Genomic DNA, 10666 nt, shown 5'->3' with positions numbered 1-10666 from the left:
GGGAAAGAAATGTAAAGCTTTTTAGAACTGTCTCTCAGTCCTTGAACGTCAGGCTGTTTCTCTACCCTGGATCCTAGGTTCTTTCTTTTAGGATGAAGCGGGTCAAAGTCACTACTTCTGGACAAAGTCACTACTAAAAGTTCCTACTACTTAACAATTTCTTTCCTACAACCAGTGAATGAAGTAACATGACTTATCTTCACCAATAATGCTACTTCAACAGTTCTAACATGAGTCTGGTTTCAAATCTTGTGAGAAAGTGGAGTAGGGGCAGGTGAGTTACACCGTGAGAGGAAGGTTTAACACCTGGAGTTCATGGTAAGAGACACGATATGGCTGTGTGGATGGTCGAAGACTCTCCACATTTGCTTTTCAAGCATGATTTAGATGGGTGCAGAGTGCTATAATCAGGATACTTGTTCCTTTTCAGGCATTGTTGGAAAGCCCCTGGCCAGGGTTAAATGGAAAGGAAATTGCTATGATGCTAGTGTCTCATTGCTGGTAAAAAAAATTAATCTCTGTAGTGAAAAGAAGATTGAAAGGAGAGAGGGGGGAGGGAGTGAGGATGGGGGGACAGAGAGAGAGAGAGATTAAGGACTATCACTTCACTTGCTGGTTATCATGAGTAAGTGCAGGGGTGATGATGGAAAATGCAATCAATAGTTTGGGGCCCTGCTTAGGCATTTTAAAATTATCCCATTTAATCTTTATAAAAACTCTGCAAATAAAAATTTATATCATTTGTGGAAATGTTAGTAGGAATGTGGGAATTATAGCTTGATTCCAAAAAGAAAAAAGTATTCTTTTTGGGAAATATAAATTTAGTACAACTGTATTAGTACTGCATTCGTGCAAAGCATTCTTCAAGGTGCTGACATTACAAGGATGAATGGGATCTGTAGGTCTTCTTTCCCCTAGGAGTTCAGAACCTACATAATCTTACTATTATCTGCTGCAACAAGAACTGCAATAAATTCGTTTATGACATACAGTGAGTAAATTGGTGGAGCCATGAGTTTTCAGACGTGGGCAAAATTGTTTAAATGTTCTACAAACCTATAAGAACCTTAAAAATTAAAGACTTGAGCTCTCTGTGTAATGTGACATAGTAAGACTCATAAAGAAGAGAAAGGGGGTGCATCTCAGATTGATTAAGGGAGCAGAAGGGGCAAAGAAAATACAATGAAATAATACACAGAATAATGAGGGATAAAAGATCCAGGCAGGGAGAAGAGTCCTGCCTGGTGTTAGAGAAAAGTCTTCCTCGAGGAATGAGAGCAGATATACAGAGTGGAACCACCCCAACAAAGCAAAGGAATTGTACAGCTGCAGATAGAATAGGAAACAAACCAAAAGTCATTTTGGTAATTCCAGTGTAGTTACAAGGCTAAGAAGTGACAGTTGGAATGGAGATTTTGGATTTGCTGAGCACTAAAATTCTCATAGTCATGCTAGGAAATAACGTTTGATGAAGAGGGAAAAATGAGTCCTTCTAGAAGGAATTCATCTTCTCTCTTTTCAAAGCAGCATGTACAGGTTTAGCCCTCAAACCTAGAATCCGACTCATAAGTTCAGGTTCAGGTTAACACCTTCTTGGGAAGGTATTCCAGCTCTTGCACTGAGGCATTTTAAAAAAAGGAAAGTCATCCTGGAAATCCCCTTCCCTTTATTGACATTTCTCTTCAACCAATAGGGATAGAAAGTGAAACAGCATCACTTGTCTCCAGCAGACCTATCTGCTACGCAGGTCTGATCTGATCCCAGGTCCTGGAGAGAAGATGAAAAGGAGGCAGGATGACTGATATGTGGTGAGAGGAATGGCTGACCACCTAGTTTCATGGAAAGAAATGATATGTCATGTTGAAGAACCAAGAAACCCCATTTTATAATTGTGAAGCTGAGCAGAGAGTGAGGATCTATTTAGTGTTGGGTGGGGGAGGGGAGGACACCTGATATTTTTCATGCATCTGTGGAAAGTCCCTGCTCAGTTTTAAAAGAGAAGGAAATGGCTATGACATTGAGCATTCCCTGCTAGTGATGCATGAGTACCTGTGGTGGACGAGATGGAAATTGCGAAAAAAATCCACGATCACCTCCTGATTGTCATATGACAATTTGAGGGAAAGTCACAGTATCACATACTGATTATTTTGCTCTAGAAGGCAGCACTTCCAGATACAGTATCTCTCAATTAATTATCATCACAGACTTGTATTTTTATTAACTGCTGAGTCTCCAGCATCCAGAATAGTTACTAATATTCAATATATGGTGGGTCAATTAATTAATAAACGAGTAGGATTCTAAGAATTAGTGAATTTAAGAGATATAGGGTTATAATTATTAGGATCCAATCCCAGTTCTGCCTAAATTCAAAACCCAGGAATTAAAAATATTGGATTATCTGAGATCAGAAGAGTATATGGAATAAAACTTGCATCTTCATTCTGTGAATTTTACACACCTCAATTTAATATTTCTTCTTCCAATATCCCTCTAATACAAAGCAATATCTCACTTAATCAGTCTTACTCAGGAATTTAGTTAGGAAATGTATACTGCAGGGTGGAAAAAGCATTGTGTTCATTGTCATGAGATTAGAATTCTGGCAATTGGTCTATATCTTCATCCATGATTTATTCTTTTAAGCTTCTATTTCTTCATCACTAAAATTAAAAGGTTGAATTACATTAATTTCCCATGTTAACACTTAACTGGTTCCTGGAATATGATAACTATTAATAAATATTTAATTTTAATTTCACTTACATTCGTCATTTCAGTAATAAAATAATCATAGAAAGGGGAAGGAAATGGCCTAAAAACTGACTTCAGCAGAAAATAAGGATTAATTTTTAAAAGCAAATTTATATTCTACTTTTTAATTTTTTTATTTATTTACTTTTTAATTCTAGTATAATTAACAGACAATATTATATTAATTTCAGGTATACAATATAATGATTCAACACTTCTGTACATTACTCAGTGCTCATCACAATAAGTGTACCCTTAATACACTTACCTATTTTACCTATCCTCCCACCAACCTCCCCTCTGGCAACCACCAGTTTGTTCTCTATATTTTAGAGTCTGTTTTTTATATTTGTCTTTTTGTTTCTTTGTTCACTTGTTTTGTTTCTTATATTCCACATACGAGTGAAATCATGTGGTACCTGTCTTTCTCTAACTGACTTATTTAAAAATAACTAAATATCTAAATGTGAGACATGAAACCATAAAATTCCTAGAAGAATTACAGGTGTAATCTCTTTGACATCAGTCGTATGAACATTTTTCTAGATATGTCTCCTAAGTATGGCAAGGAAAACAAGAGCAAAATTAAACTATTGGGACTACACCAAAATAAAAGGCTTTTGCACAGCAAAGGAAACCATCAACAAAACAAAACCCACCAAATGGGAGGAGATATTTGCAAATAAAGGGTTAGTATCCAAAATATATAAAGAATGTACACAACTCAACACCAAAAGAAAAAAAATAATCCAATTAAAAACTGGACAGAAGACATGAACAGACACTTCTCAAAGAAGACATACAGATGACCAGCACATGAAATGATGCTAACATCATCTCATCATCCGAGAAGTGCAAATCAGAACTACAATGAGATATCACCTCACACCTGTCAGAATGGCTAAAATCGACAACACAAGAAACAACAGGTGTCGGCAAGGGTGTGGGAAAAAAGGAACCCTCATGTACTGTTGGTGGAAATGCAACTGGTGCAGTCACTGTGGAAGACAGTATGGAAGTTCCTCAAAAAATTAAAAATAAAAATACCCTATGATAGTGCAATAGCACTACTGGATATTTAACAAAGAATATGAAAACACTAACTTGAAGGAGATAGGCACCCTGATGTTTAATGCAGCATTATTAACAATAGCCAAATTATGGAAGCAGCCCAAGTGTCCATTGATAGATGAATGGATAAAGAAAAAAAACAAATGAACAAAAGAAAAAAGAGAGGGAAACCAAGGGAAAACACTAATGGTTACCAGAGGGGAGGCAGGTGGGAGTATGGGTGAAATATGTGAAGGGAATTAAGAATACACTTATCATGATGAGCACTGGGAAATGTACAGAATTGTTGAATCCACTATATTGTACACTAGAAACTAATATAACACTATATGCTAACTACAATGGAAAAAAAATAAAAACTTACTATAAAAAATAAAGATTAAAGAAGGGCAGAGAATCATTAACCATCAGGGTGATTCAAATCAAAATCACATTGAGATAACACCTTACGCCAGTTAGAATGGCAAAAATTGACAAGGCAGGAAACAACAAATGTTAGAGAGGATGTGGAGAAAGGGGACCCCTCCTACATTGTTGGTGGGAATGCGAATTGGTACAGCCACATTGGAAAACAGTGTGGAGTTCCCTTAAAAAGTTAAAAATTGAGCTACCCTATGACCCAGCAATTGTACTACTGGGTATTTACCCCAAAGATACAGACGTAGTGAAGAGAAGGGCCATATGCACCCCAATGTTCATAGCAGCATTGTCTACAACAGCTAAATCATGGAAGGAGCCGAGATGCCCTTCAACAGATGACTGGATTAAGAAGATGTGATCCATATATACAATGGAATATTACTCAGCCATCAAAAAGAACGATTTCTCAACATTTGCTGCAACATGGACGGGACTGGAGGAGATAATGCTAAGCGAAATAAGTCAAGCAGAGAAAGACAATTATCATATGGCTTCATTCATTTATGGAACATAAGAAGTAGGAAGATCGGTAGGAGAAGAAAGGGAAGAAGAAAGGGGGGTAAACAGAAGGGGGAATGAACCATGAGAGACTATGGACTCTGGGAAACAAACTGAGGGCTTCAGAGGGGAGGGGCGTGGGGGAATGGGATAGGCTGGTGTTGGGTATTGAGGAGGGCACGTATTGCATGGTGCACTGGGTGTTATACGCAAGTAATGAATCATGGAACTTTACATCAAAAACTAGGGATGTACTGTATGGTGACTAACATAATATAATAAAAAAATATTATTATAAAAAAAGTAGCAGAACACACATCTTTCCAAGTGCACAGGAATATTCTCCAGGATAAATCATGTTAGGTCACAAAATAAATCTTAATAAATTTAAGAAGATTGAAATCATATCAAGTATATTCTCTGACCACAGTGATATGAAACTAGAAATCAGTAACTGGAGAAAAAGCTGAAAAATTCACAAATGTGTGGAGATTAAACAACACACTTCTGAACAATGAATGGATCAAAGAAGAAATCAAAATGTATCTTGAAACAAGCAAAAATGGAAACACAGCATATCAAAATCTATGGAATGAAACAAAAGCAGTTCTAAGAGGAAAGCTTATAGAAATGAAAGTCTACATAAAAAAGAAAGACCTAAAAAAAAAAACATGATTTCTCATGGAACTAGAAATGGAAGAAAAAACTAAGCTCAAAGTTAGCAGAAGGAATGAAATAATAAAGATTAGAGCAGAAATAAGTGACATAGAGACCAGAGGGACAATCTAAAAATATCAATGTTTAGTTATACACATTAAAGTACCAGGAGTTTAATGCATCATGAATACACAAAAGCCTCACATCACATCTGGAAAATTTCTAGACATCAGTCTGAGCTTGATCCTGATTTTCATCCTTCATAATAAAACTGTAATTGGAAGTATAGGGAAAAAGCCAAAGAAACTAAAAGTTGTTGGGTGTTTTGTTTTGTTTTGTTTTGTTTTGGTTTGGTTTGGTTTGGTTTTGTTTTGTTTTGGTTTGGTTGGTTTGTTTGTTTTGAGAGAAAAAGAAAGCATGCACAAGCGGGTGGGGAAGGGCAGAGGGAGAGATAAAGAATACTAAGCAGGCTCCACACCCAGCGCAGAGTGGGTGCCACACCCAAGGCAAAATCAAGAGTCAGACACTCAATCAATGGAGCCACTCAGATGCCCCTTTAAAAGTTGGTCTTTTGAAAACACACTAAATTGGCAAACTTCAGCTAGACTAATAAAGAAAAAGAGAGATGACTCAAATTAATATAATTATAAATGAAATAGGAGAAATTACAACTCATACCAAAGAAATAAATAGGATCATTAAAGACTACTGTGAACAATTATATCCCAACAAATTATATGATTTAGAAGAAACGGATAATTTCCTAGAAACCAAGACTAAATCATGAAGAAATAGAAAACGTGAGCAGACCAATAGGAAGGAAGGAGTTTGAATCAGTACTCAAAAATCTCCCAATGAACAAAATCCCAGGATTAGATGATTTTACAGGTGAATTCTGCCAAACATTTAAATAAGAATTAGTTAACAATCCTCCTCAAACTCTTCCAAAATATCGAAGAGGAAGGAACACTTCCAAACTCATTTTACAAAGCCAGCGTTCCCCTGATACTGAAGTCAGACAATGACACCACAAGAAAAAGAAAATTACAGGCCAACATCCCTGACAAACATAGTTGCAAACATCCTAAACAAAATACTAGCAAGGTGAATTCAAGAACACATTAAAAGAATCATACGCCATGATCAAGTGAGATACAACCCTGGAATGCAAGGATAGTTCAACATATGCAAATAAATAAATACGATACATAACACTTACAGAATGAAGAATATAAATCATATATTGTTTCAATAGATACATGTAAAGCATTTGAAAAAATTCAAGATCCTTTCATGATAAAAATTCTCAACAGATTGGGTATAGAGGAATGTTCCTCAACATAATAAAGGCAATATATGACAAGCCCACAGTTAACATCATACTCAATGGTGAAAAGGTAAAAGATTTTCCCCTAAGATCAAGAACAAGATAAGGATGCCCATTTTTGCTTATTCATTTAAACTAATAGTGAAAGATCCAGTCAGAGCAATCAGTAAAAGAAGAAGGAGAACGAGAAGAAGAAAAAGAACTAAAAGCATCTAAACCAGAAAGGAAGAAGTAAAACTATCGTCATTTATAAAAACCATAATCTTTGATATAAAAAATCCTAAAGACTCTACCAAAAACTGTTAGAACTAAAAATGAATTCAGTAAATTTGCAGGATACAAAATCAGTGTATAGCAATCAGCTGCAAATGCTATACACTACTGAGGAACTATCTGAAACAGACATTAAAAAAACAATCCCATCTACAAAGCATCAAAAGCAATAAAATACATAGGAGTAAACTTAACTGAGGAATTTAAAGAACTGTACTCTAAAAACTGTAAGACACTGATGAAAGAGAATAAAGATACAGAAAGATAGCCCATATTCTTGGATTGAAGAATTAATATTATAAAAATATCCACACTACCAAAAGTGATCTGCAGATCCAATGCAATCTCAATCAAAATTCCAATGGCATTTTTCACAAACATAGAAAAAATAATCCTAAAATAGGTATGGAAACACAAAAGACTCCAAATTGCCAAGGCAATACTGAGAAAGAACAAAGCTGAAGGCATCACATTTCCTGATTTCAAACTATATTACAAAGCTGCGGTAATCAAAACAGTATGATACTGGCATAAAAATAGGCACATAGATTGAGGAAACAGAATAGAGATACCAGGCATAAACCCACGCATAGATAATCAACTAATATTTGACAAGGGTGTGAAGACCACACAATGAGGAAAAGACATTCTCTTCAATTAATGGTCTTGGGAGAACTGGTATCCACACACAAAGAATGAAACTGGGTCCCTAACCTACACCACTGACATAAATAAACTAGAAATGTATAAAGACTTAAATGTCACACTAGAAACTATAAGTTCCTAGAAGAAAACTTAGTAAAAAAGATCTCTGACATGGGTTTTGGCAATGATTTCTTGGATAAAATATCAAAAACACAGGAAATAACTAAAATAAGCATTTGGGACTACATTAAACTAAAGAGGTACTACACAGCAAAGGAAACCATCAATAAATTGAAAAGGTCACCTACAAAATGGGAGAAAATATTCACAAAGCACATATCTGATAAGGGCTTAATACCAAAGCATATAAAGAACTCATACAACTCAATAGCAGGAAAAAAATCCCAAATAATCCCATTTTAAAATAGGCAAAGAACCTGAAAACATTTTTGCAAAGAAGACATACAAATGACCAACAGCTATATAAAAAGTTGCTTAACGCTATTCATCAGGGAGGGGCGCCTGGGTGGCTCAGTTGTTAAGCATCTGTCTTTGGCTCAGGTCATGATCCCAGGGGCCTGGAATCGAGCCCCACATCAGGCTCCCTGCTCAGTGGGAAGCCTGCTTCTCCCTCTCCTTCTGCCCCTGCTTGTGTTCCCTCTCTCACTGTCTCTCTGTCAAATAAATAAATAAAATCTTAAACACACACACACACACTATTCATCAGGGACATGCAAATCAAAATCACAATGAGATATCACCTCATACCTGTCAGAATGGCTATTATTTAAAAGACTAAAGATAAATGTTGGTGAGGATGTGGAGTAAAACAAACCCTTTTACACATTGAGTTGGAAAGCAAAATGGTAGAACCATTATGGAAAACAGTATGGTGGTTCCTCAAAAAATTAAAAATTGAACTACCATATGATTCAACAATCCCATCTTGGGTATATATCTGAAGTAATTGAAATCAGTATCTGAAAGAGATATCTGCAGACTTAGGTTCATTGCATCACTATTCACAAAAGCCAGGATACGTAAACATAAATGTCCTTCAAAAGATGAATGGATAAAGAAAATGTGGTGTATATATATACAAGGCATTATTACGCAGCCATAAAAAAGGACATATTGCCATTTATGACAACATGGATGGAACTTCAGATTATTGTGCTAATTGAAATTAGACAGGGAAAGGCAAACACCATATGATCTCACTTATATGTGGGATGTAAAAACAAAACAAATGAACAAACAAAGCCAAGCTCATATTACAGAGAACAGATTGGTGATTTCTAGAGGGAAAGGTAGAGGGTGGGTGAAATGGTTTATGGGGCTCAATGATACTAGCTTTCAGCTATAAAATAAATAAATAACAAGGTTGTAATGTATGGCATGCTGGCTATAGATCATAGTACAGTATTGCATATTTGAAAGTTAAAGAAGTAGAAATTTTAAAGTTTTCATCTGAAGAAAAAAATATTTGTAATTATGTATGATGACCAATGTTACTAGACTTATGGTTGTCATTTTGCAATATATACAAATATTGAATCATTCCGCTGTACACCTGATACTAAGGTAATGTCATATGTCAATTACACACCAACTTTTTAAAAAGGCAATTGTATAAACATGTATATACAAATAAATCAGATAACTTAGGTTAACTGGACTAATTCTCAGAAAGACACAAACTACCAAAATTGAATCAAGAAAAAATAGCAATGTGAAATCACCAAATTCTCTCATGGAAAAGGTTTTTAGAAACATTCTCAGACTCTCTTCACCGTTTACCAGGGATGCGCGGAGCCTTGATGTGAAGGAGATGTTCAGATCAAAATGTTCAGGGGGGAGAAGACAACAGTGTCTTTCACGGAATTACTTGACACAGTGCAGCTGATCTCCCCAAACCAACCCTGCAAATTCAGGCATGTCCTTCATTTTCCCCATGTGATATAGAAAGAACTCCCATATTAAGGAGCCCTCAATAACTGAGATAATTAGCAGAGAAATTAATCCTCTACTATGGTGAGCAGACTCTCCATTTGATCAGACCTGTTGAGAAAACAAGGAAATAGAGAGATGCTTGTTTTCAGTGTCCAAGTGTCAGAAAGGATTCTTTTTTTTTTTTCCTAGTCTTACATTTAAATTTATATACAGGAAATCTACTGGAACAAAGAGATTACAGAATTTGCAAGCTTACTGGAGAAAGGTAAAACAAACTGTAAGAGACAAAATCCAGGACAGCTAAAAGAGAGACTTTCATGGTACCAATCTTGTTATAAACTCCTTAATGTCATATATCTTTATTCAGCACCAGAAGAGAACAGGTGTGTGAACGGGTAGTGAGACAGAGTATCTGTCACTGATAAATTTGCACAGCAGTACAAAATTCTATTCTTACACTTCGATTACCACATTGCTCTGGAGTCAGTAGTAATGTAAAAGAACTTGGCTCAAAATTATTAGCTCTCATGTTAGAAAATTCTATAATACAAAGCAAATTAGGGATGATGGATCAGATTTACCATTGGGTAAATGGTAATGGGGTGAAGGGAGAGGAGGGTGCTGGTTCATTTAACCCAGGCCCTGAAGGACTCACTGTTCTGGAAAATACACTGTGCCCTTATTAATGGTCAGCATATATGCATATGCTGGCCTCCAGCAGGGGACCTTTACTGCCTAGACCCTGAGCTGGCAGTCAGCATGGTTCCCATCTCTGTTTAAGTGTGAGCCCTACCGGCCCAGCCCCCTGTTAATGCAGCCCTCACCCTTCAAGCCCAGTCTCTCAAATGTTGAGACAGTGGCCCTAAGTCTGTCTGGCCCAGAGCTGAACACACTCTTACTCTCATACCAAACAATCTCAGATTCTCCTTATTGTAGTGGGTTTCCCCATTGTGTTTGGAAAGTTTTGCAATGTGGTTACTGGTATGCTGGATTCATATGCCTAGAAAGTATCCTGTAAAATATAGTGCTTAAAAGAAAATTGCCTTCACAGTTGGTAGTATTAAC

Source organism: Ursus maritimus, unplaced genomic scaffold, assembly GCF_017311325.1.
Source record: "Ursus maritimus isolate PB19 unplaced genomic scaffold, ASM1731132v1 scaffold_30, whole genome shotgun sequence".
NCBI lineage: Eukaryota > Metazoa > Chordata > Mammalia > Carnivora > Ursidae > Ursus > Ursus maritimus.
Note: the sequence above shows the minus strand (reverse complement) of the source record.